At 35.3% G+C, this 27,394-nt stretch overlaps 1 protein-coding gene across 3 annotated transcripts in view; it reads right to left on the bottom strand.

The window, feature by feature from the left end:
* Window positions 1-27,394, bottom strand: part of LOC128999703 (neuroligin-1-like) — a 231,835-nt gene that overhangs the window by 36,172 nt on the left and 168,269 nt on the right. For all 3 annotated transcript variants that reach the window (XM_054426339.1, XM_054426340.1, XM_054426341.1), the window contains one exon: window positions 6,831-6,865. The gene's annotated coding sequence lies outside the window, so the exon portion shown is untranslated. The remainder of the gene's footprint in view (window positions 1-6,830; window positions 6,866-27,394) is intronic.

Raw genomic sequence — 27,394 nt, 5'->3', positions numbered from 1 at the left:
GTTTGTTTTAGTGGTTTGAATACCAGAAAACAGGGAACTTTTTTACTGTTTTTACTGTTCAAGCTGAATCAAAAATACAATTTTTGCTTAACAAATGCCGACTTTCTATGTTTTAAATGTTAAAGACACCATGCTTTGTAGTCTTCAAACCATTAAAGCGTACATAAGCAGACATAAGCCTCAATAGTGTAGCATATCGTTGGGAAGCTTATAAAATGGCGCAGTTTTTAATATATTCCGACACTTTCTTGTATACAGGGTGTGAAAAATGCAATAGACCATTGTTTTTAAAATTTTTATCAAACATCTTAATTTTTATCTTTGAATCTATTTACAATGGAGTTTTTACAACTGATCCTCCATAATTTTATATTATTCTTGTTCAAAATTTAATGTAGAACACGAAAATAACATTATCTACTCAAATCCATATACAGGTAATTGAGAAATCGCTGTATTAAGTTTAAAAACATGGTTATTTTTGAAAAACATAAAATAATTTTTTGGGAAGCTAATTTTTAGACTTGGAACATTTGATATGCATAAGCACACTTCATTTACTTTGTACTTACACCAAAAAAATTTTGTCACACTGAGTACAAATCACCCTGTATATTTTTGTAAATTATATTACTAATTGTTTATATTCTTTGCGCTTAACTGTTTTATAATTACTACTACTAATAGTAAAAAAATGTATCCTCCATCTGGTTAGTGATTGGGTTTTAAAGTAAAAATATCGTTAATAATTTTATGCTGAAAACATACAAAGAGAAAGAAGATTAAAATAAATACATCATATAGATTAAGGAAGAATGCAAATCTCTGTATAATATGAAGGGTTATGTATTCATAAAAACTTATATTTACATACCATAAAGCTCGAATGACCGATAATGTCAAAATAGAAACTCTGTTATAATTCTGTTTTTCCTATTAAATACGATAATAATGTTGCACCACACCAGTTATTTAGGTAAATATAAAATCTTATTTTGCCCATTTTTAGTTCAAACATAACCTAAAATATATTTTTGTTTATTTGCTTTTCCATTTATATTATTTTACACACATGAAAATTATTTTAATTCTTTGCCATTTGTTTTCTAATTATTGAATAAAAAATGTTATTTAATTTTACCTTGCTTAGAAATAATAGTGAAGACATTTTTATATAAATATTTTTTTCCTCTACAGAAACCAATTAATTGTTACCATGAAACATTATAGCCCCTTATAAATGTTGTTGGACATTATACATTTTCCTATTGCTGCTCGCAAAAAATGTTTGTGTTAAACTCTATTGTATAGACTTCCCGAAAAGAGAAATCTTCTAACCTCCAATGGTTCTTTGTTTTGTTTACTCATGTTTATGCACAAATTGTAAAATTTGTACGGAATAAGCATTTTGTAAACACTTAAGAATAATTCTTTAAACTTTATAAAGTTTACTGGATACAAATATGAAAACCTTTCAGTCAACTGGTAACTTAATATATTGGAAATAAATAAACAACTACCGCCTGATCTAGTTTTATTGAGTTTATTTATGTGCAATCGGTGCTTTGGATGGTGATAAGAGTGGCCAATAAATCTGAAAGACAGAGTATATTGGTAGAGCTCTCCAACGCTTCGATTGTTTGCGTGATTTACCAACCATTTGCGAAGGGATATAAGAGTTTTGCCTTTAAAATGAAATAGCCATTGCAATTGTTTTGGCAACTCACACATATAATTTTAGCTGGAATGACTGGACATGATTATTCACCAATTAGTTTGGCTACTCTTCTAAATATATATATTTTTTATACAAATTAGAAATACAGCATAATATATAACTATTCAGGTGAAGGCATCCTTCTTTTCAAACAGTTAATTCTTAATTAAATATGAACAAAAGACACTCGTTATAGTTATACTTGACACAATATTAACATTTATAAAAAAGAGACTCAACTAATATTATTATTATTAATGTATAGTGAGGTTTTAAACGCTGCGTATGCTATATCATAGAATAAAATGAGTAGGCTAATAATTCAATTTATCCCCGAGCAAATAAATGGATTAAATTTTGTCGTTAGTAGATATTAACATTAATATCATAATGACATCACAACAACAGTGAATTGAAGTTACTTGTAAAGTTTTAAAACTTAATCCGCTTAAATATAGTTTTGAAATTGACAAATGGCATATAAACTAAATTTACTGTAGCATAAACCTCCTATATCAATAGAAATATGCATAATGTATACCAGAATCAAAATTAAATGTGTTTACCGTTATACAGTTTAATTAAAAATAGTAACAACAAGAATATTTTCTAAAAGTAACTATGCAAACAAATATTTTGTCATCAAGGAATTTGCAGAATCACGAGGAGAAAATATACTTTTTAGGAGACAAAAATCCTCTGAAAGGTTGCCCGCAGCTATGCTCAATTTGGTAGAGAGAGTGTTTATATAGGAAAGTCACAAATTTTTTTTAACTTGCCATAAAAGTTCATAGTAAATGATCGCAACCTTAAAGTGAAAAAAATGTTTATGCTTTTGTAATATTTATTTCTGATTAACTCGCCCGCATATGTTGAGAATTCAGTATTTCGAATGCAATAAAATATCTCTCTGAAATGTGATTCTAATAAGCAAAAATATTTTACCCATGAAGTCAGGAATTAAAATGTTAAAATATCTATAAAAGAAAGTGATTAGTCGATATTTATTAAAGACAAGCAAGCCAACAGACATTCTTTATAATAGAGTTATTTTTAACATGTATAATTTACAATTAAACATGTTGTTTACAATTTAAGTCAAATACGTTGTGTACGTTAGGTGAAGTGTAGGAACTGTAATACACATTAGTGGCATGAAAGGCTTTCCTCTAAGGGCCGGCGCGCACTATCTCGACCACGACCACGACCACGACTCCGACTGGTCGGATACGACCAGTTATATAATAGGAATAAATGGAACAGCGCGCACTGGTCGACTGGTCGGACCCTGGTCGGGCCCTGGTCGCACGACCAAAATTTTCCAGTTTGGTCGGGCCCGACCCGCTGGTCGTTGCAGCCAAAAATAGCACACAATTTAATGGGACGACGCGCACTACCTCCAACTTGCCTCCGAACCGATCAGTACACCACTCAACCCCCAGTATTCCTAGACTAATCAAACGGTGAGCACTAGTTTTTTTGCGCCGGTCTGTGAAGTGACTCATTTGGTAAAATGTCGCAGGATTTTGACACTTTTGAAACCTGTCTTCATATTGACGTAGCTCTTCATAAAATGTTGCAAAATGCCCTTTCAGACCTAACAGTTAACATTGGATATACCCAGTATAGTGTCTTCTTCCGCTTAACGTACATACAATACAAATGCACCATAACAACTACTTCTTCAACAAACATCTTGGCACTAAAGTTTGTAAAACATTCGTTGCCTTGGTCGGGTCGTGGTCGGGTCGTGCTCTGGTCGCATGGCGAATTACAACCACTGGTCGGGCGTTTGGTCGTGGTCGTGGTCGTGGTCGGGATAGTGCGCGCCCGGCCTAACAATAGATACGCACCGTTGACGAAGACTCTCTATGATTTCCCTAGAGCCGTCTCTGAGCTTGCGTTTATATGCTTCCAACACATGCATAACCACATGCGTTACACATTACACACATGCAATAAGCTACGTATTTAATTCCCATGAAACTTGCTGTTTGAAGGGTCATAAATTCCATTTAATCATTATTATTACATTAACAAATACATGGACTGTTTGAATGTATTCATACAAACACCATCGTGTTCCATGGTTTAAAGCATTTACTATGTCTTAGGCTCTGTTTAATTCCTTTTGTTTATGGTAGCTTAAACCAATAAAGAGAAAAAATAATAAATGATATTTGTACTCTGCTAAACTATAATGATTAACGTCTAAGCTATACAGTTATGAGGTTATTAGCGACAAATAACACGGGGGAACAAAAACAACAAACAATACAATTTTTTAGATACGGCATTAGTATTTGACATTTAGGCCTACACTTTGGTAAATAAGTTAAGCTTGTGTTTCTTCTGAGTTACGATTTAAGTGCAAGTGTGCAACGTGCTGAAACTGAGTTATTGAGTTAACTCATAAAACTAGAAAGGCGTTGACTTTGACAAGCTATATAGCGTTTACTGGATTTCTCACTTCGTGTAACTGTCGGTATTTATTTTATTGATTGTGCATTATTAAAACTGTACTGTACTCTACAGGTCCACAAACCTGTATCGTAATGATATTAGATTTAAAATAAATGCTTATACAAGGTAAAAAAAAGATTAATACCGTATTCTTTATATTGCAGAACATCCTTTTTTGAGCATGTGAACATTGCTCGTAGTTGGCTTGATATGTTTTATCAACACAATTTGGGGTTTATTTACACAATTATTTATTAAATATAAATATAACAATTTATGTTTATATTTTATAAATAATTGTGTAAATAAACCCAACCTTTTGCTTGGTATTATATCATACTTTGCCCAGCAGCCTGAAACTAAGAATCTTTGAAATATGATTTTAACTAAAGATATAACTAGCCTTGATATATAAAGTCAATAAGGTCAATAAGGTCACGTATATAATTGTATACCTTAAGATGTATTTGTATTTAGCCCAAAATACACAACAGCCTTTAAAAAATTATAAAGAATTAGTGGTTGGACACAAGATTGGCGATTGTTCAATATACTGCATGAACTTTAGCCATAGTTAACAATTAAAATTGTTATAAGGTGTTTACAAGTAAATATTATTCCCTCATTAATATGTAATTCATCCTATATAAAAGTTTTATTTGTTTATTTAGTGATAGCAAACAAAATCAAGCTGAAGCTATATTTAAATCGTATGAAATATAAATATAATTTCTCCAGTATAATGGTATTGCGATGTTAAAATATTTGTCAACGTAAAAAATCCATTTAGAAATATTATCTACAGGCGTAGGAGTTTATAAACTCGTTTAAAAAGTGGTTATAAAAGAAATACTTGTGTTGACGATATGTTGAAGTCGACTATAACTATGATCGACTTTGTTCAAAGTTTTGTCAGACAACTGTTTCTACGTGATCTTCTACTCCTATTTAGGAGTAGAGGTCTACGTATATATATTTGTAAAGAACTTTCCTTCATATTGACATGTAATAACTAACTATACGTGCGGTTAAGTGTTTTAACAGAAATTTAACAAGCCAGGATTTGAAAAATGCTATAGGACCCATTCTGAAACAAAATCACAGATTTGCATGAAAGGTGTTTTAAGATAAGTTTTCTGAGATTACTCTTAAAAAAATAAAATTATCATCTTATATTTTAAAACGTATTGGTTTGATTAAAACAAATTCTCTTCCCTTCTTAAGAGAGTATTCAAAATATAGTTACAACCAAAGAAGAAAATATTAAGATGTTGTTAGATATGCTTTGTAAGAATTAAATTTATTTTACGAGATTATACAGTAACTAGGGGGAAAAAACACGCAGAACCAAAAAAAATTGGTTCTAGGCTCACTGGTGAATCATATGGCTAACCACAACCAACCGTAAAACTAACAGACTGATGTTTGCAGTTGGTACTCCAACATTCAACAGTTAATAGATAACGGTGTGACGCTCTTTAAACTACGCTATAAAATGTAGTGCCGTTGTGTAAAAATATTTTCATGTTTTACGCATAAAGATTTTTTGCATTAATGTTTAATATAATCGTGCTATACCTGCTAATTGAACTACTTATGGTAATAACGGTTTGTTGAAAAAATCAATAACTTTTATTTATGAAAAAAAAAACTAATTCAAAACGTTTCAGTTTAACAATTATTTTTTTTAGTTATATACTTAAATACCTAACTAGTCAACAACAGGTTTAAATATTTTGTAAATTTGAACGGTTTATTACGTAAGAAACGCCATTTTACACTAGGAAATGCCTACGCAGACCTAACTTTATTATAACATGTTGAACTAAATGGTCCTAACGTTGAAGCTCTTTCAAACAATAGGTGAAAGATCATAGGCATTATTTGACAGGATGGACACCAAAACTCTTTTGTGAATTTGTAGAGCTTGACTAAATAAGTGTGTGTTTTTTTTAACTCTCTTGTAAAAATAACTGTGAACCCTGTTTTACATCGGGCATGTTATCTCTGTGAAAAATCTGCGAGCCTCTAGGACAAGCCTGGAGTAATGTGTAGAGCAATTCCTAGCTAGTACCTAGGATCCTTGGATGAAAGGGATGTACATTAAGAAACCTAACGCAATTGACTTACGAATTTTCGGCAAACCACATTGTATGACTTTAACTGAATAATGTTTATTTCTTTTCAATCGAGCATAATTTTGTTACTCTGAAAACTTTATTTTTGATATCACTACATGAATTATTTTCCGTGAATGCATGACGTATTGTATATAACCTATTGGGAAAGCTAATCACTCGTAGCTCGTGATGATTCTGATGAACAATTCAATCAGTTCTGATTGCTGAGAACGATGTGTAGATCCGTGCAGTTGCAATCAGTCTTAAACTCCTTGATCAATCACAGCTTTGGACGTCTTTCACTTTGTGAAAATCAGTAGCAGGGAAAATAGATTGTAGGTTAAAGAGGCCAAAACATGAATCAATCAACGTGAATACAGCAATTGGTTTGTGTTTACATGTTTAGTATATATCTTATGTATAATTAGAGTTGTGAGTTTAGACCATTGCTTTTTGCTATCATACGTTTTGCGTATGGTTATAACATTTAATTAAATTTTAATAGCTGGATACGCCTTTATAATACTTACAGCCGGTAGTAGGTTTCGTGGTCCGGTTCGTTTGTCTGTAACAAAAAAGATTGAAAAATGTCTTAATCAGGTAAAGGTTAAACCTAAGATTGTATATTCTGGTGGAATGATTATTGCTTACAAATATATAGGTCTTGGGCTATATTGAAATTGTAGCATGTGTTATATTCCAACATACTTCTAAAGTAGAGTGATACTACTTGCGTTGTGTCTAAATTAGAGTGATACTATTTTAGGTGTACGTTAGAATATAACACCTGCCAAAATTCTCGTTGATGATTTAAACTTATAACATGTTGAATTAAGGGATACTGTGCTTTAGTAAGATAATTCAACAATTTTTTTTATAAATTTATTTTTCAATGGCATCAGTACTGAAAAATAAAATTACTAATACAATGTTAATCCTATTAATAAGTACAGCTGTACATTTTTTTCATTTAACGAATTGATAACGATTGTAAACAAAAAGTAACTTACTTTCATTATAGGCTCACACATAATCAAATCAACTTTGCTATTAAATAAAAAAAAAATATATTTTTTACAGATATTGTTTACTTTGATCCTAACTCATCAAAGTCAGAACGTTTAATCATAGACTAACCAACACAAAGGAGTATGTTTTATCTATGGTTTAACTATTACGGTGGAAGGTCTATGTTATTTTCGTAACCATACTGTCCTTAACATAAATAAAATTTTACATTGAACTAGTGACTTTATAAAAGTGTCGTTGTCAACTGTGCAGGCCAACTTCCATGATATGCGGGAATATTGTGGACCACAAATGCCACCAGGGGACTCTCTGTCAACTACCTGTATTACAATGGCAGTTGTTGTTACACTATGTTGTTGTTCATACTATCTGAATCTACTGCAGCATTTAAAAATTTTATATTTAAAATAAAACTAAATAATATCGTGAATTTATTCTCTTAAACGTATCTGTAATCTTAATTGATTTTTCGCCACTGATATATGCAATGTGATTATTTTTATATCTGTATAGAAGCAAAAGTTTAAAAATGGATGATGTAATAAACAAATATTGATATGCTGTCACAACTTAATTTGTTTTGTCCTAGGACGCTAGGCACGAGCCTGGGATTGTTTTTCACATTACTTCAATCTAGACCTAAGGGTTGCGGCATTATCACTTAGATAAAATCCATTGGTGACTTGGTGGGGAGCGAACCCGGGACCTGAGGGACTCAAGTCCCGTGCTCTAACCAATACGCCAGCTCGCTCCCCATTACAACTTAATTTAAGGTGAAGTGATGATTCGGTATGTATTCCAAATAAATACCAAATTTACCACGTATAACAAAAGGAAAAGTAGAATGGTTACATATTTTGTTTAATAGAATAATAATAATAAGTTGCAAGACTACAGAGTTTAGAACAGTTTTCTGTTTTTTGGACGTTTGAATTTTGCAAAAAACTTCATGATATTTTTAAGCCACGATGTTTTGGCATTCAAGCACATGTACACCTCAGTGCCAAATTGCAAAGCCATAACCACAGTAGAGACACTGGCTTATTACTCTTTGAGTTAACATTCCTGTATTCTAGATATAACAAAAATAATTAATTCACATGTTATAACTATAAAACCTAAACTTTGTTTATGCCACATAAATTTATTTTACAGTATTGAATAGTCAACATCAACTTTAAAATTCGTTGTGATTAAACTAGTAAACAATAGTGATACTACTAAACCGATCAATAAATTAGTTAATTGATACTAGGCATGAGGACGGAAAGAGTTTATTTTAGTTTATTCCCAACATAGAATCCATATTTTGCACTTATACGATCGGATTTATGATTTTATTATTATTTTGATATTTAATCGAAGATTACCTCTACAATTGATAAAGGTGGTTGGATGCTCTTTGAAAAAAAAAACTAAAATAAAGAAAAACTAAGCATAGTAATGTTTTTGTAACGAGTTATTTTTCCTAGGGGGGTATATTTTTGCTATTTGGCCGCGCACCGATTGTTGAGGTGAGCAAGCGGCGGAGGCGAAGGTAGCGAGCGCCCTTTGACCCGGCTTATCAGTTCCGATAAGCCTGGGATATCCTAGATCTTCAGGACAGTAGAGGAGAAGGACATTCGAGTCGTGGATCCCGGACAGTGAGGATAGTGTGGTGTCTTGTGGACGACTGGGATACGTCGGTGTGGTGTACGTAGAGAGGAGTGTACGTGACAGTGGTGTCGGAGTACGTTGGTGGTGCGATCAAGCCGAGTGTTGGTGTAAGTTGGGTACAGACCCACTGTTGGTGAGTGGACGACGTTCCTTACACTTTGGTTTAAGATTTGGGTTAATATTAATCTTACACTTTATTGCGAGAGTTAGAGTTGTAACCGTGCTAGTCAAAGCCTGACGATAGTTAGGATTTATTTATTAGTCAGGAATAATATTAAAGTATATTCCTGACGGTTCTGGGCAGGTGCTAGAGCGCGAATAATATAATTTAATTGACTGTAGTAGATATTATTTTGCGTTGTACCTAGAGTTAGTTATATTATTAATATAACTCTGAGGCCCGACAAACCTAAGCTGCACGATTTAGCGTGCGTAGTTGGAAACACGTGGCCAGTAGGCTAGTAGCTAATATTATTAGCCGATTAACAGAAGCCCAGCTAAGTAACATAAAGTTGGTAGTAGCAGTAGCAGTAGTAGGGTTGTTATTGTTTATTCATTTGATTATTTTAATTTAACCTGAACAGCTTGTTTGGTAGTCCAACACGTTATCTTGGTAGCTTGGATAGCGGAGTACCGGCTATCAGATAATATATTTATCTATAGTGTTTGGAGTATTTAATATTTATTTATCTGCTACTAAGTAGCTCAATATTTTAATAGTGCCATTGCCATTTAGTTTTGCTTGTTTGGCTTGGTATTTATTGAGACCAGCTACTGGTGTTGTAGTCACTCTACCTATAGTGCACTTGTATTGTTATCTGGTATTTTTATTGAGTGAACTGTTTGATTCTTAGCTTGGGCATTAGAGTTGTGTATTGGATTATAGTGGCCTAGTAGACCCCGCCTGGTGATAACACGCGTTGTGGTTTTTATTGGCAAGTCGTCGTGTAACTCACTGTGTTTTAGGCACTCTGGGCTTGACTATTGGATAGTTAGGACGAAGCCCGAGTTGCGTAGTCAGCAACGACCCCCTAGGAGTGTGGAGAATCGGCGTAGGCCTGGTAGTGATTATTGCACGTTTGTTTTGGTGACTTGTTTTTGACTTGTTCACAGTGCCCGTGTATGAGCCAGTCCTATACCGGTTAGACCCGGCTTTTGGCCTAGTGGTTTCCCTGACCTTATCGCAGACCCTGGAATTTTACCCAGCCATTGTAGGCTGAGCTATCCCGGCAAACGGTGACGACTGCACTTTTAATATTTTTTTTTCCCAGTGCAGAAAAGCATCGTCGCAAGATGGCGCCTGCGAACAGGGACTGAGGTTGGCAGTGGTGCTGAGTTGCTGACGTATTAACGGCACCCGAACAAAATAATTTTATTTGTGCAGATTTGCTGCGGACTTGTGCAGATTGGCTGCGGACCTGAGCTGTTGAGCAGAGTTTTAGGCAGACCTGCTGTGATTTTATAGCCGGTTGGGTAGGCCTAACCTGTTTTCTGTTACAGCGTGGTGTGTTGTGAACCCTAATTTATTTAGTGGTTGTATACATAGTTAATTAGTTGGTAAATATAATTTTGCTAATTAATTGAGCTTTAGTCTTGAATATTATTTGAGTGAGAACCCTTATTGTGTATTTGTGGTTTGACTTTCACACCTATAATTGGTTTGATTTAATAGTACGGTGTTAAATAGATTTTAATCGGTTTCGCTCTTATTTTTGCGGATTAGTCGTGGTATTTGAATTTTAAATATGGTTGTGACTACGAGTACGACGGCTGTGCTGGGCGGTACGCCTATTACGTCTGCTATTGTTACGACTAGTTCTGGGGTTAGCTCCGAACTGTCGGTGATGACGACGTCGTCATTGTGGCCTGCGTCTTCGCCTGTTTGGCCGACTATTTCATCGGTCGTGGGTACGACGGTGACAACGTCTCTGACCTATTCCGCGCCAGCGACTATGTCCTTGGGGTCGCAGCCCCGGGACAGTCGCGTGGGTTGGATATATGACCTCTCGAAAGGGGAGCTCATGAGAACGATGGACCAGTATGGTTTGGTGACCACTGGGACTTCTGCGGAATTACGGCAGAGATTTTCGTCGTTTTGGAAGCAGCGAAATACCCGTCGGTACAGCGAGGATAGGCTGTGTACGGCTGGGGCTGCTGCACCGACATATGTGCCGCCGGCTACTACAACTGTGGAGCTTCCTGACCCCCCGAGAACCGTACCTCAGGTACTGGGTAGTACTGATTCGGGCCAAATAGAGATAGGGGAACTTAGCAGGGAGTTAGAGGTGGTCAAAGAGATTCTTGGGTTGTCTTTGGAGACTGATACCCGGACTCTTCGAGAATATCTGGCATCGGTGGTGCGACAGGCGAGAGGCTCGCCGAGTAATGAGGTCGGCTATGGGTTCGAAAGACCCGCCAACCCTACGTCCCCTGTTTTGGCTGCTCCCATGCCTACCTTTGGGTTACCAAGTAGACCCGAGGGATGGCAGCGACCTAGTGATCATTCGGAGAGACCAGTCCGTCCTTCTAGCGTGGAGGTGCCACGTGGATCGGATATGCTCTCGAATGAGGCCAGCAGGGTGGAGCCGAAGAATTGCTCCAAGATATGTGACATTGTCCGAAAGTGGGGTTTGAAGTTTGATGGACGTAGAGACCCTGTGTCATTCCTGGAGCGTCTTGAAGAGCTGATGGTCTCGTACTCTATATCGTCGGAGGACCTGCTCAGAGCGCTACCGGAGCTGCTGCAAGGTTCAGCACTTCTGTGGTATAGGAACTGCAAGGAGCTCCTGTATTCTTTTGACGCTTTCCGGCATCAATTTGAGATCCAGTTCCTTCCACCTGGTTATCAGAGGAATTTGGATGAGGAGATCCGGAAAAGGACGCAGGGTGAGACCGAACACTTCCGAGATTATGTCGTGGCCATAAGTACCTTGCTTAGGCGTAGCGGTACGTTGTCAGAGCATGGTAGATTGGACTTGATCTACAACAATATGCGTCCTGAGTACAAGCTGATGGTACGCCGGCGTGACTTCAGCAACCTGGCCGAGATGGTGGAGTTGGCTGAAGACTACGAGGCCTATTTGCGAGAGAAGGCCGCTTTCCGACCTCCTCCTTCACCAAACGTAGCGCTGGTTTTGGAAACCGCCTATGTTCCCAAGAAGAAGGCTGAAAAGTGTTTTGAAACGGCCGCGGTTGAAAGGCATAATTTTCAGAGACCATCCCTTGAGGCCAAGTCGATTGGGCAGCGAGTACATATTAACGATAACTTGGTCCGTGAACATAGGCCCGTAATGGCTGGGAAAGTGGTAGATGGTGGAAAGGATGTACGTTGTTTTAGGTGTCAGGAGATTGGTCACTTTGCCAGAGGCTGTGGCAAACAGAGGACCGTCTCCTGTTATGGATGTGGCAAACCCGGTTTGACGGTGAGTCAGTGTGGATGTCGAGCGGGAAACGGCAGGCCAGCTCAGACATCAGGAGGTCAACTGAGCGAGGCCACCCAAAACCAACGACCTCAGAAGAGTGGTCCGAGTGGCTCGGAAAACTAAACAGCCTGGTTGGTGGAGTAGACGAGAACCGGCTGGTTTCGGAGACAAGGCCCTTCGTTGAAGTTGTGCTGATGGGCAGCGTTTTTAAGGCGTTATTGGACACTGGGTCCGTAGTTAACCTGGTTGGGCGAGAAGTCGCCGATCATCTTCAACGCAAGGGGGTAGAACCTTTTAAGAAACCCTCTCCTCTAAGGATGGCAGATGGGTCGCGCTCTAAGGCTGAGTATTCGTTACGGCTAGCAGGAGAAGCTGCGGGAAGACGGTGGATAGGAGATGCCTGTACGTCCCCACTCTCACCACAGACATGATTCTGGGTATGGATGTCATCCGAGACCTCGGATTGGTGACATGTGGGACAGAGGTAGTAAGAATGGGCGTGGTTGATGACTGTTCTGGCCAAGGTGGCCGCATAGACAGTGTCAAAATTGGTGACGAAGACCCCGAAGGCCCTTGCAATGGAAATCCCCGTCTGGTTCCTGATGTTAAATCATTCAGCTCCTTGTTGGCTGGTAGTGGCAAGTAGAAGATTTTTTATTTGTTTTCAGTTTGAGACCTGTGGTGTAGGTTTCACCATTGGGTTAGGTGTTGGAGTATTTTGTTTTGGCCGGAGTTCAAAGATTTTTTTTTCTTTTTGGCCGTTTTCTTTTTTTTTTCATCCCGATGTAAGTGGGGGATGTAACGAGTTATTTTTCCTAGGGGGGTATATTTTTGCTATTTGGCCGCGCACCGATTGTTGAGGTGAGCAAGCGGCGGAGGCGAAGGTAGCGAGCGCCCTTTGACCCGGCTTATCAGTTCCGATAAGCCTGGGATATCCTAGATCTTCAGGACAGTAGAGGAGAAGGACATTCGAGTCGTGGATCCCGGACAGTGAGGATAGTGTGGTGTCTTGTGGACGACTGGGATACGTCGGTGTGGTGTACGTAGAGAGGAGTGTACGTGACAGTGGTGTCGGAGTACGTTGGTGGTGCGATCAAGCCGAGTGTTGGTGTAAGTTGGGTACAGACCCACTGTTGGTGAGTGGACGACGTTCCTTACACTTTGGTTTAAGATTTGGGTTAATATTAATCTTACACTTTATTGCGAGAGTTAGAGTTGTAACCGTGCTAGTCAAAGCCTGACGATAGTTAGGATTTATTTATTAGTCAGGAATAATATTAAAGTATATTCCTGACGGTTCTGGGCAGGTGCTAGAGCGCGAATAATATAATTTAATTGACTGTAGTAGATATTATTTTGCGTTGTACCTAGAGTTAGTTATATTATTAATATAACTCTGAGGCCCGACAAACCTAAGCTGCACGATTTAGCGTGCGTAGTTGGAAACACGTGGCCAGTAGGCTAGTAGCTAATATTATTAGCCGATTAACAGAAGCCCAGCTAAGTAACATAAAGTTGGTAGTAGCAGTAGCAGTAGTAGGGTTGTTATTGTTTATTCATTTGATTATTTTAATTTAACCTGAACAGCTTGTTTGGTAGTCCAACACGTTATCTTGGTAGCTTGGATAGCGGAGTACCGGCTATCAGATAATATATTTATCTATAGTGTTTGGAGTATTTAATATTTATTTATCTGCTACTAAGTAGCTCAATATTTTAATAGTGCCATTGCCATTTAGTTTTGCTTGTTTGGCTTGGTATTTATTGAGACCAGCTACTGGTGTTGTAGTCACTCTACCTATAGTGCACTTGTATTGTTATCTGGTATTTTTATTGAGTGAACTGTTTGATTCTTAGCTTGGGCATTAGAGTTGTGTATTGGATTATAGTGGCCTAGTAGACCCCGCCTGGTGATAACACGCGTTGTGGTTTTTATTGGCAAGTCGTCGTGTAACTCACTGTGTTTTAGGCACTCTGGGCTTGACTATTGGATAGTTAGGACGAAGCCCGAGTTGCGTAGTCAGCAACGACCCCCTAGGAGTGTGGAGAATCGGCGTAGGCCTGGTAGTGATTATTGCACGTTTGTTTTGGTGACTTGTTTTTGACTTGTTCACAGTGCCCGTGTATGAGCCAGTCCTATACCGGTTAGACCCGGCTTTTGGCCTAGTGGTTTCCCTGACCTTATCGCAGACCCTGGAATTTTACCCAGCCATTGTAGGCTGAGCTATCCCGGCAAACGGTGACGACTGCACTTTTAATATTTTTTTCCCAGTGCAGAAAGTCTCGTCGCAAGATGGCGCCCGAACAGGGACAGCTTAGATGCTTAGCTCGGGATGGGGGAGGCAGCTTAGGTTTGTCGGGCCTCAGAGTTATATTAATAATATAACTAACTCTAGGTACAACGCAAAATAATATCTACTACAGTCAATTAAATTATATTATTCGCGCTCTAGCACCTGCCCAGAACCGTCAGGAATATACTTTAATATTATTCCTGACTAATAAATAAATCCTAACTATCGTCAGGCTTTGACTAGCACGGTTACAACTCTAACTCTCGCAATAAAGTGTAAGATTAATATTAACCCAAATCTTAAACCAAAGTGTAAGGAACGTCGTCCACTCACCAACAGTGGGTCTGTACCCAACTTACACCAACACTCGGCTTGATCGCACCACCAACGTACTCCGACACCACTGTCACGTACACTCCTCTCTACGTACACCACACCGACGTATCCCAGTCGTCCACAAGACACCACACTATCCTCACTGTCCGGGATCCACGACTCGAATGTCCTTCTCCTCTACTGTCCTGAAGATCTAGGATATCCCAGGCTTATCGGAACTGATAAGCCGGGTCAAAGGGCGCTCGCTACCTTCGCCTCCGCCGCTTGCTCACCTCAACAATCGGTGCGCGGCCAAATAGCAAAAATATACCCCCCTAGGAAAAATAACTCGTTACATCCCCCACTTACATCGGGATGAAAAAAAAAAGAAAACGGCCAAAAAGAAAAAAAAATCTTTGAACTCCGGCCAAAACAAAATACTCCAACACCTAACCCAATGGTGAAACCTACACCACAGGTCTCAAACTGAAAACAAATAAAAAATCTTCTACTTGCCACTACCAGCCAACAAGGAGCTGAATGATTTAACATCAGGAACCAGACGGGGATTTCCATTGCAAGGGCCTTCGGGGTCTTCGTCACCAATTTTGACACTGTCTATGCGGCCACCTTGGCCAGAACAGTCATCACCCACGCCCATTCTTACTACCTCTGTCCCACATGTCACCAATCCGAGGTCTCGGATGACATCCATACCCAGAATCATGTCTGTGGTGAGAGTGGGGACGTACAGGCATCTCCTATCCACCGTCTTCCCGCAGCTTCTCCTGCTAGCCGTAACGAATACTCAGCCTTAGAGCGCGACCCATCTGCCATCCTTAGAGGAGAGGGTTTCTTAAAAGGTTCTACCCCCTTGCGTTGAAGATGATCGGCGACTTCTCGCCCAACCAGGTTAACTACGGACCCAGTGTCCAATAACGCCTTAAAAACGCTGCCCATCAGCACAACTTCAACGAAGGGCCTTGTCTCCGAAACCAGCCGGTTCTCGTCTACTCCACCAACCAGGCTGTTTAGTTTTCCGAGCCACTCGGACCACTCTTCTGAGGTCGTTGGTTTTGGGTGGCCTCGCTCAGTTGACCTCCTGATGTCTGAGCTGGCCTGCCGTTTCCCGCTCGACATCCACACTGACTCACCGTCAAACCGGGTTTGCCACATCCATAACAGGAGACGGTCCTCTGTTTGCCACAGCCTCTGGCAAAGTGACCAATCTCCTGACACCTAAAACAACGTACATCCTTTCCACCATCTACCACTTTCCCAGCCATTACGGGCCTATGTTCACGGACCAAGTTATCGTTAATATGTACTCGCTGCCCAATCGACTTGGCCTCAAGGGATGGTCTCTGAAAATTATGCCTTTCAACCGCGGCCGTTTCAAAACACTTTTCAGCCTTCTTCTTGGGAACATAGGCGGTTTCCAAAACCAGCGCTACGTTTGGTGAAGGAGGAGGTCGGAAAGCGGCCTTCTCTCGCAAATAGGCCTGGTAGTGATTATTGCACGTTTGTTTTGGTGACTTGTTTTTGACTTGTTCACAGTGCCCGTGTATGAGCCAGTCCTATACCGGTTAGACCCGGCTATTGGCCTAGTGGTTTCCCTGACCTTATCGCAGACCCTGGAACTTTACCCAGCCATTGTAGGCTGAGCTATCCCCGGCAAACGGTTGCGACTGCTGCACTTTTATTATATTTTTCCCAGTGCAGAAAGTCTCGTCGCATTTTAATCTTTTTATTTTTTAATGTCCTTTATACATTCATTCATTCTTTCTTCTTTTAGTCTTATCTTTTCATACGATATGCTCTCTGGCTTTTTCTATATATTTTTAAATAACACAAGAAGGCAAGTATTGTACACCCAGTTTATTTTAACTTACTTACTTGCGTATAAAATATCTGGTTGCTTGTAACGTAGAAAACAAATAAATACATTTTAATAGTTAACATTTAAAAATTACTTTAGAAATATTTTAACACGAATTATATTCAATTACAACAGTTTATGGCTTCCATATTGCTATTTCAGTTTTCTCATAAATATTACAAAAATTACTAAAGTTATATTTATAAGTACTAACTTAATTGAAGTTATAGCAGAAAATTATATAATAGGACTAAAGTATTATACATTTCATGCATAAGCGGAACAGTCAATTTCCCTATTGATTAAATTAATTGATTTAGGCAAACCTTTAGAATCTCCTTATCTGATTCCTAAAATCGTACAAACGCATGTTGTCTTCAAGTTTAGCTAAGATTCATAACCATAATAAATTAACTGCCTATTTTGTTGCAACTTATAAGGGACTGATAACTGCAGAGGCTCGATCTTTTATCCTGCATTATAAGAATTGTTATCTACAAATTTGCAATGGGACCTATCCTATAAGTACATCAATCTTTGAGCCTGCATTACTTCTATTATGGAAATATTCTTTTAATTTACAAACTCAACACTAGTCAAGTACTGTAGTCTGAAGAGTCTGTTGCTTAAAGATTAAATTTCCCCATTGTACACAGATTTTAAGAATTATACATCAAGCTAATTATAGAATTCACCCACATTAACGGTGCAATTTGTAGTGATGCGATATTAACGGTTCTTACGTGACCTCAAACTACCAATAATGGGATTATATTGTAACCAACCAACTACAATACGCAAATTTATCTACCCATCACCATGTATATTTGCAACCTTTTATTGCATAAACACATTGTAATCCGGTTAAAGATCTTGAAACTAGACGTAAGGTGAACAGATTATATTATGTTGTGTTTGATTTGTGTCTAAAAGCTTAGGTGTTTTACAGAGGAATGGAAAAGCATATTTAGAAATATTAACTGAAAAATATGTAATAAAAAAATGTGATAACAAGTCATGTTATGAAAAATGTACAAAATGAATTTTAGGCTTCTTTAATTATCTAAGCTAAACATTTTAAAATGATTTTTTTTTTCATATAGTTATTTCCTTTTAACATTTGTATTATTAATTTTTCTACTTTAAACGAAATTAAGTTTGCAATCGCAGCAAAGCGACTTGTTTGTTTGACATCAGCCTCTCGAATGCCTTATCACGATTTACAACTTCATTTACAACATCCGCTGGACCGATTAAGCCCGTATTTCAAGTCTAGTGACCGTATTATTGCTATTACAGTAATCGGCTCTGTTTGTAAAGCGATGACTTTTCAATTTATTTCTACTTATTTATGTTTGTAAATGTGTATGCACGTTAGGCATATATTGTATAATATTACGTAGGCATAGGTCTATATATATATAAAATTTATTTGATATGTTAACATAAGATGGATTGTGCGTGAAATGTTATTTGCTTATTTATTTTAATGAATAAAAATCCTGCAGGGCTAACGATTGAAAAAATAATCGTAGCCTATTTCAATAACTGATAAATTAAAAGACTACTACAATAACAGTATTTTTCAATAAATGGTCTAAAATAATGTGCGACATATAATACAAATGGTTAAAGCAATCTGTAAAAAATCATGGGTAGGGTGTAGAAGTAGATTTTTTTACTGCAACAAGCATACATTCTTATGTATACTCCCAATTAAATATACAGCTCAATCAACAACCAAATATACTTTTGACTAAGTTTCTTAGGCTAAATATTTACTTTAAAATTATAAAACCGCATTTTATGCAGCGTATGTACTTTTTTACCAATACTGCACACGAGTTTTAATTAAAAAGGAGTGCATGAAAAAAATACAGAACTCTATTATTTCAAACATTTTAGCGTACATTTTAACTAAAATTTGTGCTGCCTGTTTTCTGTGACAAGTTTTAAATATTGACGTGATTTGTTACATTACATATTTATTTTAGTACAAATTAACTGACTGTATGGTAACGTCCATATCTAAGTCAAATTTGCAAAACTTATAGTAAACAGCTATAGCAAGAAATGGGACTTAAGCTGCAATTTTTTCCAATTATATGTAATGCTAATTGAAGTACGAAATAGAATTATGTGTAAACACTCTTGAGGATAGTTTACTTAATGGTTTTGTAAATCCTATTTAATTACGATTATAAATGCGTCATATTTTTTGGTCCTAGGACGCTAGGCACGAGCCCAGAATTGTTTTTTACATTACTTCAGGCTAGACCTAGGGGTTGCGTCATTATCAAATGGATAAAATCCATCGGTGATTTGGCGGGATTTGAACCCGGGATCTCTTGAACCAAAGTCCCGCGCTCTAACCACTAGACCAGCTCACTCCCTCTGAGTCGTATAGTTTGTGTTTTTATTTTTGTCCTAGGACGCTAGGCACGAGCCTGGGATTGTTTTTTTTCGCATTACTTCAGGCTATACCTAAGGGTTGCGGCATTATCACTTAGATAAAATCCATTGGTGACTTGGCGGGGATCGAACCCGGGACCTCAGGACCGAAGTCCCGCGTTCTAACCACTATGCCAGCTCGCTTTGTCTGAGTCTTATAGTAGAGAAATACAAATTAATAATAATTAATATTTAGGAAAGAGACCACGACCGTTGGTGAAGCCGGTCATATCAACCATCATATTAACCATATAAAAATAACAATTATGATTTGCTTTATTGTGTTTTACTAAATTGCATTAAATTAAACTTAATCTAATTGCCTTTTAACAACACTACAATTTTTTAACTTGTTACTAAAACTACATTAATATCGTGAAATGTGCATTGAAATGCAAGTATGAGAAACGATTTATTAAACCTTGAGTAATTATTTGGCCCTGATGCTCAGCACGCCTTTTCCATTATCATAACGAACTAAAACAAAAAGGGGGTTCCATAGAAGATACACTCTGCACATCCGACCTACTTTTGCTTAACGATGGCTTTAGTCAACTACCATCTGTCAAATAAGTGATTGATACTTGATGTATTGGTATTCGGTTGTAACACAGAAATTTGGGAACTTCATAGGTTTTATGAAAATTCGTCATAACCAAAATGTTAAAGGTATTTTTTCGGTTATAGATTGGTAGGTTAACACATCTGTTAAAGTTGAAATATACTTATATGATTATTACTTAACGCAAATGAAGACCGTTAACTAAATATTGTAGTTCCATTTATGGCATTGTAATAATTTCTATTAGCTTGTTTAAATTTAGAAATGAAAAAAAAACTATGCTTTTATGGCTTTTTATTACTCAATCATCCCTAAATGAATAAAGAAATATCTAGAGGAAGGTCCAATGTAGTACAGATTCATGCCCAAATGATTATATTGTTTTTGCTCTATTATTTGTATCATTTTTTGCCACAGATAAGAATAAACTTGTTGGTGTTTTTGCATAGGTAAGAAAATATTGAGGGGACCTTACTAGTAAATAGGTTCAAACCGATGAAATATTTAAATTCTTTTCAAGTGAATTTATTAAAAGAAACCGATTGCTTACAAATGTAATTCAACAGCAGAGTGGTGACTTTGGAATTATTAAAATGTTGTGAAACTTAAAAATCTCAGACATACAGCTTTTCAATGAGTTTCAAACTGTTGTGACAGTTTTGCAAATAGTACTGTGTTTATACCTATAAAATTTAGTTTATAGATAATTTATATTAATTTATTTAATTCAATTTATTAGTTAATAAATATAGTTTATTTTACATGGGCATGTTTTATTTTAGTTTTTTTTTTTTTTTTTTTTATTAATCATACAGATTCTACAGAGTTCTGTAGCATATAATCGCTCCACGGCACATCTTATTGCATAGCGTGTTTCAATTATGCATAAAAATGATATGCATAGTTGTAATTTTCTAATATATGACATATAAGAAATTATATTTGGATTGTGTGTAATATCGGTGTACATTAGCTGAAGTGTAGGAACTGTAATACACATTAGTGGCATGAAAGGCTTTCCTCTAACAATAGATACGCACCGTTGACGAAGACTCTCTATGATTTCCCTGAGGCCGTCTCTGAGCTTGCGTTTATGAGCATATATCTAAATTCGTTAAATTATTTCCTTTTTATTATGTCAAGTAAATATTGAAGGGATTCATTAAAACTACAGAAAATGAATTGTTTTGTTATATACTGAGAACAAATTATAATTTCCACACACACACGCAAATCTATCATGTAATTTAGATATAGCTTTTATATTTGATAATAAATCTTAATTAAATAAAATCCACATTCCTTATTTAAATATGACAACTGCCATGGTTGAGATAGCTAGAGTGTTTGATCAGAAGTCTATAAAGTAATTTCTAGGTAAGAATTGAAAATTGACATCCATTAACGATTGAATAAAATAAATGATTATTCTATCAAATAACATGGCCAAATAATGTTTAAATTCGGCCAAATAAAGAACTCAACCATGAATTATAAGCACCCTCCGTCGTATTGTTGCTCATAGCAACCGAATAACATTGTACTAAATAGGTGATTAAGTGTGCATTAATTTAATACATACGATTTCAAAAGTGATAACTGATTGTGAGTGCACATTAAAACAAACTAATGGTAACGTGTGACCTAGACTAGTGTAAAATGATATAAGAGCAGGGCAATATTATTTTTCAACGGAGGAACGTAAAATAAAGACAATGTATAAGATAAAAGACAAGCAGTAGATGTGTATAAATTAATTTGTATCCCGTGTAAAACCGGTTTAGGTATCATATCTAAACATATGTTACAAACTATTGTTTGGATTGACCATTTGTTTGGGGTTATATCTTACTCAGGGCTACTTTAATGCATTTTCAACTTATTTGTCTTGAGATTGATGACTTTTTAAATGTGTAGTTAATGTTAATTACAATAATTGTAATTAATCTGTGTTACCATAGCAAGAATTTTATACACTAACTTTTAGCATAGATGAACATACTTTTAGATAGCGAGCTGGTTTATTAGTAGAACGTGGGACTTAAGTCCCCGTTGTCCCAGGTTCTAATCACACTAATTTAAGCTATTATAATAAACTAACGCATTGGTTTTGTTATTGAAATTGTAACTAAAAAAAACAGCCTGAAAATATTTCAAATCTTTGTTATCATCTCCTAACGTCAGTTACAAAACGGCTAGCTTAAAACCAATTCTCTCTTTCTCAGACGAGGCTTGAATCTTACTATTTTCGTCAGTGATTTAATGAGAAATGCTGTTATTCTATATTTCAATATAGATCACAGCCAGCCTATCCAAATGTACAAGTAATAGGCTTTATGATGTGAAATTAGTATAATGATGAACTTTTTTCTCATTGTTGCTCCTTTAGAGACGAGAAAACTAACGTATTAAAATGTAACTTTAATTTAAAATCCCTTAATGAATACTGTACTGCATAAACTACATATGCATCAAACAATCAAAATACTTTTATTGATATATATAAAACATAGTTACATGAATAGAGTCATCGGGACTAAAGTTAAGTTAATAGAGAAGACATATAAAGGATACTAAATTGATCAGAGCTTTAAAAAAGCTTAAAATCAACTTTTAAAACAAAACTACTTGATAAAGAAGACAGCAGATTCAATCAGTTCTACGTTTTTGTTCAATTAAAAAATTTATTAGTATTGTTTCTTTTTAAATTTTGTGACAAACGATCATATTATTTGTTTGTTTATAAAATTATATTTATTTTTTAACTTTAAATTTATGCTAATCAACCAATCGAAGGGGATCTTGTGTGGCAGCTATGGACAGTATAAACACATTTAAGTTTATTGTTAGATATTGCTCATTTTATTTTTTTACACAAAAACTACTTTTTTGATGCATAATATAAAGATTTAAAAATTATTTTGTTACAAATTAAGCTCTTTTTTGTTTATACATCATTATTTTATCAGCCCAAAATCCAATAAGGTATGCTAAACAGATTAACGATAAGAGGGACGCTCATATAATAGCTAATCTTCTAGAACCCTTAGCCCGCAGCTTATGGGATGTAAAGTTAATCCATCTGTTCCAACCACGGACCATCGGGCCTAAAGGCTTATGTACATGGTTTAACTAATCCAACCCGTATTAATAATAATGTTATCATTTATTCATCATGGTTAAAATCATAAGGTATTCCCTTTTGAATGTTATTGAAATATGTTAGTGAAACTAATTTTTCTGTTAATTACGCTGATAATATTATAATAATGCGTTCTAGTAGGTAAAACTCGAAAAATTACATCTACATTATTTTTATATAAATTGGGCTAGGTCTCTTTAACTTTTCATACTGGGCCTTTTTGAATGTTTAACTACTCACTAAACGAGTAATAGCACATTAATGTATTAACCTATTTAAACTAAAGAAAATGTATGCTTTCTTATAAATTTAACCATGTTACGGTACAAATTGTGTTATTTAGATATTAACAGTTCTGCTACAACAACAAGATACCTAAAATGAGTTTTTAAAAAGGGTTAAAAAATATTATAATTACAAAATTTTTTCACATTTATTCTCTAAAAAAATGTTTTAATATCATATTTACTACCTAAGTGAAAATATATTTATTTTTAATTTTTATGTTTTTAATTGCCCTTAGATATATTTTCGAAAGATTCTATTTGTCACTCAAAATATAGTGAATAAACCACAATTTTACTGGTCAGATACTTAAATGTTAAGTAAAAAATTAAAGTCGTAAAAGTATGTAAAGTGGTTTTAATTGGTAAGTAAAGTCATGATTTGTTATTATCAAAGCCCTAAGTTATCATTGCATTAAAATCGACGATAGGTAACAAATCTTGGACTTACTTTTAAGCCTATCCAACATTTTTTATTTATTTTGTGTAGTAATATATCATTTAGTGATATCAATTACTACCTAAGCATATTTTCACTGATATAAAACAGATGTATTGTTTTATTACCCTTACATATATTTTCGAAATATTCTATTTGTCACTCTAAATATAAAAATATAATCTATAATATAATCTCTATAATCTCTTATTTAAATATAAATATAATAAACCAAAATGTTAATTGATCAACTACTTAAATGTTTGGTAAGTAAAGTCATGATTTGTCATTGTCAGTGACTGGGCGTTATCATTGCCTTAAAATAAACGATAGGTATCAAATAGTGGACATACTTTTTTGCCTATCCAAAAATGTTAATAAATTTTGTGTAGTAGTCTAGAAAAATATTGGTGACTTTCCGATGAAAACAGTCCCTCTACCAAATCAAGCACAGCTGCTGGTGATCTGTTAAGGGATTTCTGTCTCTCAAGAACAATATTTTCTTTTTATGACACTGTAAATTCATTGGTAAAATTATCTCTTATAAAATTATTTCCAGCTAGAGGCAAAATACATGTTTCTGTCTTTATTTAATTTTTTACCCCACCCAAAAAACATTTACCAATGAATTCTAGATTGTTTACGTAAAAGAAACTGAGGGAAAATAGTAAAAAACTAATAATAAAATACAAGTGATTTTTATTGACCACATCTACAACTGCTCTTCTATACTATATTCAATATTTCTCGCAAATATTTTTATTCCTATTATGTTGCTCTAAAAGATCAGTTTAATGTTGTTCAGTAAACAAACAAAAGTCGTGGTTAAGGTATAATCCTGATACTTTCTTAACATATTCTAATTGTTTTAATCTGAGTAGAGAAGTTTAGTTGTACATACCATAATATCCAAATTATGCTAGACCATTGGATTGGAACGTATCCATCCAAATATGACGGTTGTTTTCCATTTAAATGTCTAAACTTAATAGGTGTAGACAAATCGCCAAAACTATCGAAAGAAATTTCTATAAGGGCGTACAGTAACGGTTATTAAATACAGCAACAGAGGTATTTGTGAGTAAATATGATGATTGCAAATGCTATTTTATTTTAAAGGCAAAACTCTTGTATCCCTTCGCAAATGGTTGGTAAATCACGCAAACAATCGAAGCGTTGGAGAGCTCTACCAATATACTCTGTCTTTCAGATTTATTGGCCACTCTTATCACCATCCAAAGCATCGATTGCACATAAATAAACTCAATAAAACTCGATGATGTTGTTTTTTTTTATAAATACATATGTCAACCCCTGATAAAAAATATGGATTAATTACATATTCTGTAAATTTTTAAATCAGGATGATTATTTTACTTCTTTCTAACATTCTTTAGATTTCATTGTTCACTTTTACCTTGCACTAGCCCGACTATATTTGCCATGGAGTCCAGTGCGTGGAACATGTCAATCAAAGAAAGGGACGAGTCAGTGAGTTGACTGATTAAAGGGCGATCTTTCCTGATTCAAAGTATTAGCGGGTACCAGAATCCAAATCCATTACATCTCTGCTTTGGGAGTCCATGGCACTATCCCCTGTAGCCCACCGACACTCACGAATCTTAACGATCTTATACCCATCTTAGTAAGATAAACAATAAAAGAAAACACTTATACTATGTAAACGACAGGGTTACACGATTCTATATGTTTTGCAAATCGATTGAAGTGAAAACGTAATAAATTATACATGAGGTGTAGTTATTTATGATGAGTATAAAAAGATTGACCACGCAATTGTAGTAAAACACTGGCAAAACCATGCTTCAACACGTAGAATGACACAAAAAATAATAGTTAGTGTTTTAAGTATATACCACATAGTTTTCCCTGGACTACGTAAACATTTATATTTTTACGTTAGTTTTAAAACAGTATCACCAAGGAGAGTACAGTTTCAATCTGTAATATAAGACTTTCTTGCTGTCAAACTGGGTTTTGACTTTCGAAAAGTAATGAGTTTTGAAACTTCAAGTTAACAAAGTAAAACTTCTCAACGAGTTTCAATTGTTGTAGCAATTCCAAAAAACTTTTTATAACCCCAGACAAACAAATAATGTTTATAAAAATTTTATTTAATGATTTTTTCTTTTTGTTTTTACAAAACCATCATGTAGAGTTTTTAAGAGTTTCATTCCTTACTATCATACTCTGTAAAACAGATGCTATCTAAAATACTCATGATATACGGTTGAGCCATTATACATTATACATTAGCTGAAGTGTAGGAACTGTAATACACATTAGTGGCATGAAAGGCTTTCCTCTAACAATAGATACGCATCGTTGACGAAGACCCTCTATGATTTCCCTAGAGCCGTCTCTGAGCTTGCGTTTATATGCTGTATACACATGCATAACATTAAATTAGCGTTAGCGTTGATATACGATGCTATTAAATTTTTAAATGTCTTACAATATTTTAATACTATCAAGATGATGTATTAATTTTTATACGCGTTAGTTTAAACTACTAGTACATTGAGTATTTATGTACTAAAAACATAACAATATGAGTTTCTGAATACACATTTTTCACGATTTATTTTCTAAAGTCGTGTAAACTATTCAGCATTTTCAACCTTCTTTTACGCTGATTCCTTGCTTAAGTTGCTATGTTATGTGACGAGTATCGTGTTAAATGTGTGGTACTGTGAACTTGGACCACATATATGTAAACACCTTTTTGGTAGGTTAGGCTCATAAACTGTACCGTAATATAAGAGAAACCCCGTAAAATGTAACTGGGTATGAAATATAAGAGCCATATCTTCTGGACCTGGATACAATGAGAAATTTTAACTTTGTTGACAAAGGGAAAATAGCAGTAAACTTTAACTTTACAAAGTATTTTTGGAAAAAATCCTTTCTGAAACTTTTGGGAATATCAATACATCAATGTTATTTTTTCATTTGACAAAAATTGAGTAATGCTAAACAATACTATAAATATAATTTACAAGCACTTGAATAATTAATTATAAAACATAGAGTATAGACTTAGGAAAGCTTAGGATATTTATATTGAATATAACGAGTTTATATTAAGTCTTTTAAAGGAAAATATCTTTGTAGATAAACATGCTCTTAAACTTTCTTTCCGGATAATAGTTGTATCATTAATTTATTTAAATTTACATTATGGAATGTATTTACATACTATTCCATTTATGTCTATTCTTCTAGATAAACTGAATTCGCTTTAAATGGTTGAGTGTGTCAAGCACCAAGAAATGATCTGGTAAGTTTTATATACAGCAACTTAAAAAAAGAGTGTTTTCATTCAAAATATACAGCTCCATGTACATATTACTAAAAAAAACATATTAAGATGAGCTAGACTGTAATGTTAAAACATATTGCTAAATAAAGCAAGGAAAAAAATTAAACAGTTTTGCCAATATAAAACGGGAAAGAACAGTTAATACAATACATTGTATACGGCCGTATAGGCCTTTATCATTTTACATAGTTCAACAAGTACATTTTTGCTTAGTTTGAAATGTGATATCATAAAGTGCAACGCGCCGGAACTCATGTAGCTGTAAAGGTGTAGACATT

The sequence above is a fragment of the Macrosteles quadrilineatus genome, unplaced genomic scaffold (genome assembly GCF_028750875.1).
Source record: "Macrosteles quadrilineatus isolate MER2022 unplaced genomic scaffold, UCM_ALF_1.0 Scaffold_8__2_contigs__length_117827958, whole genome shotgun sequence".
Classification (NCBI taxonomy): Eukaryota; Metazoa; Arthropoda; class Insecta; order Hemiptera; family Cicadellidae; genus Macrosteles; species Macrosteles quadrilineatus.
This window is presented reverse-complemented; position numbering and strand designations above follow the sequence as displayed.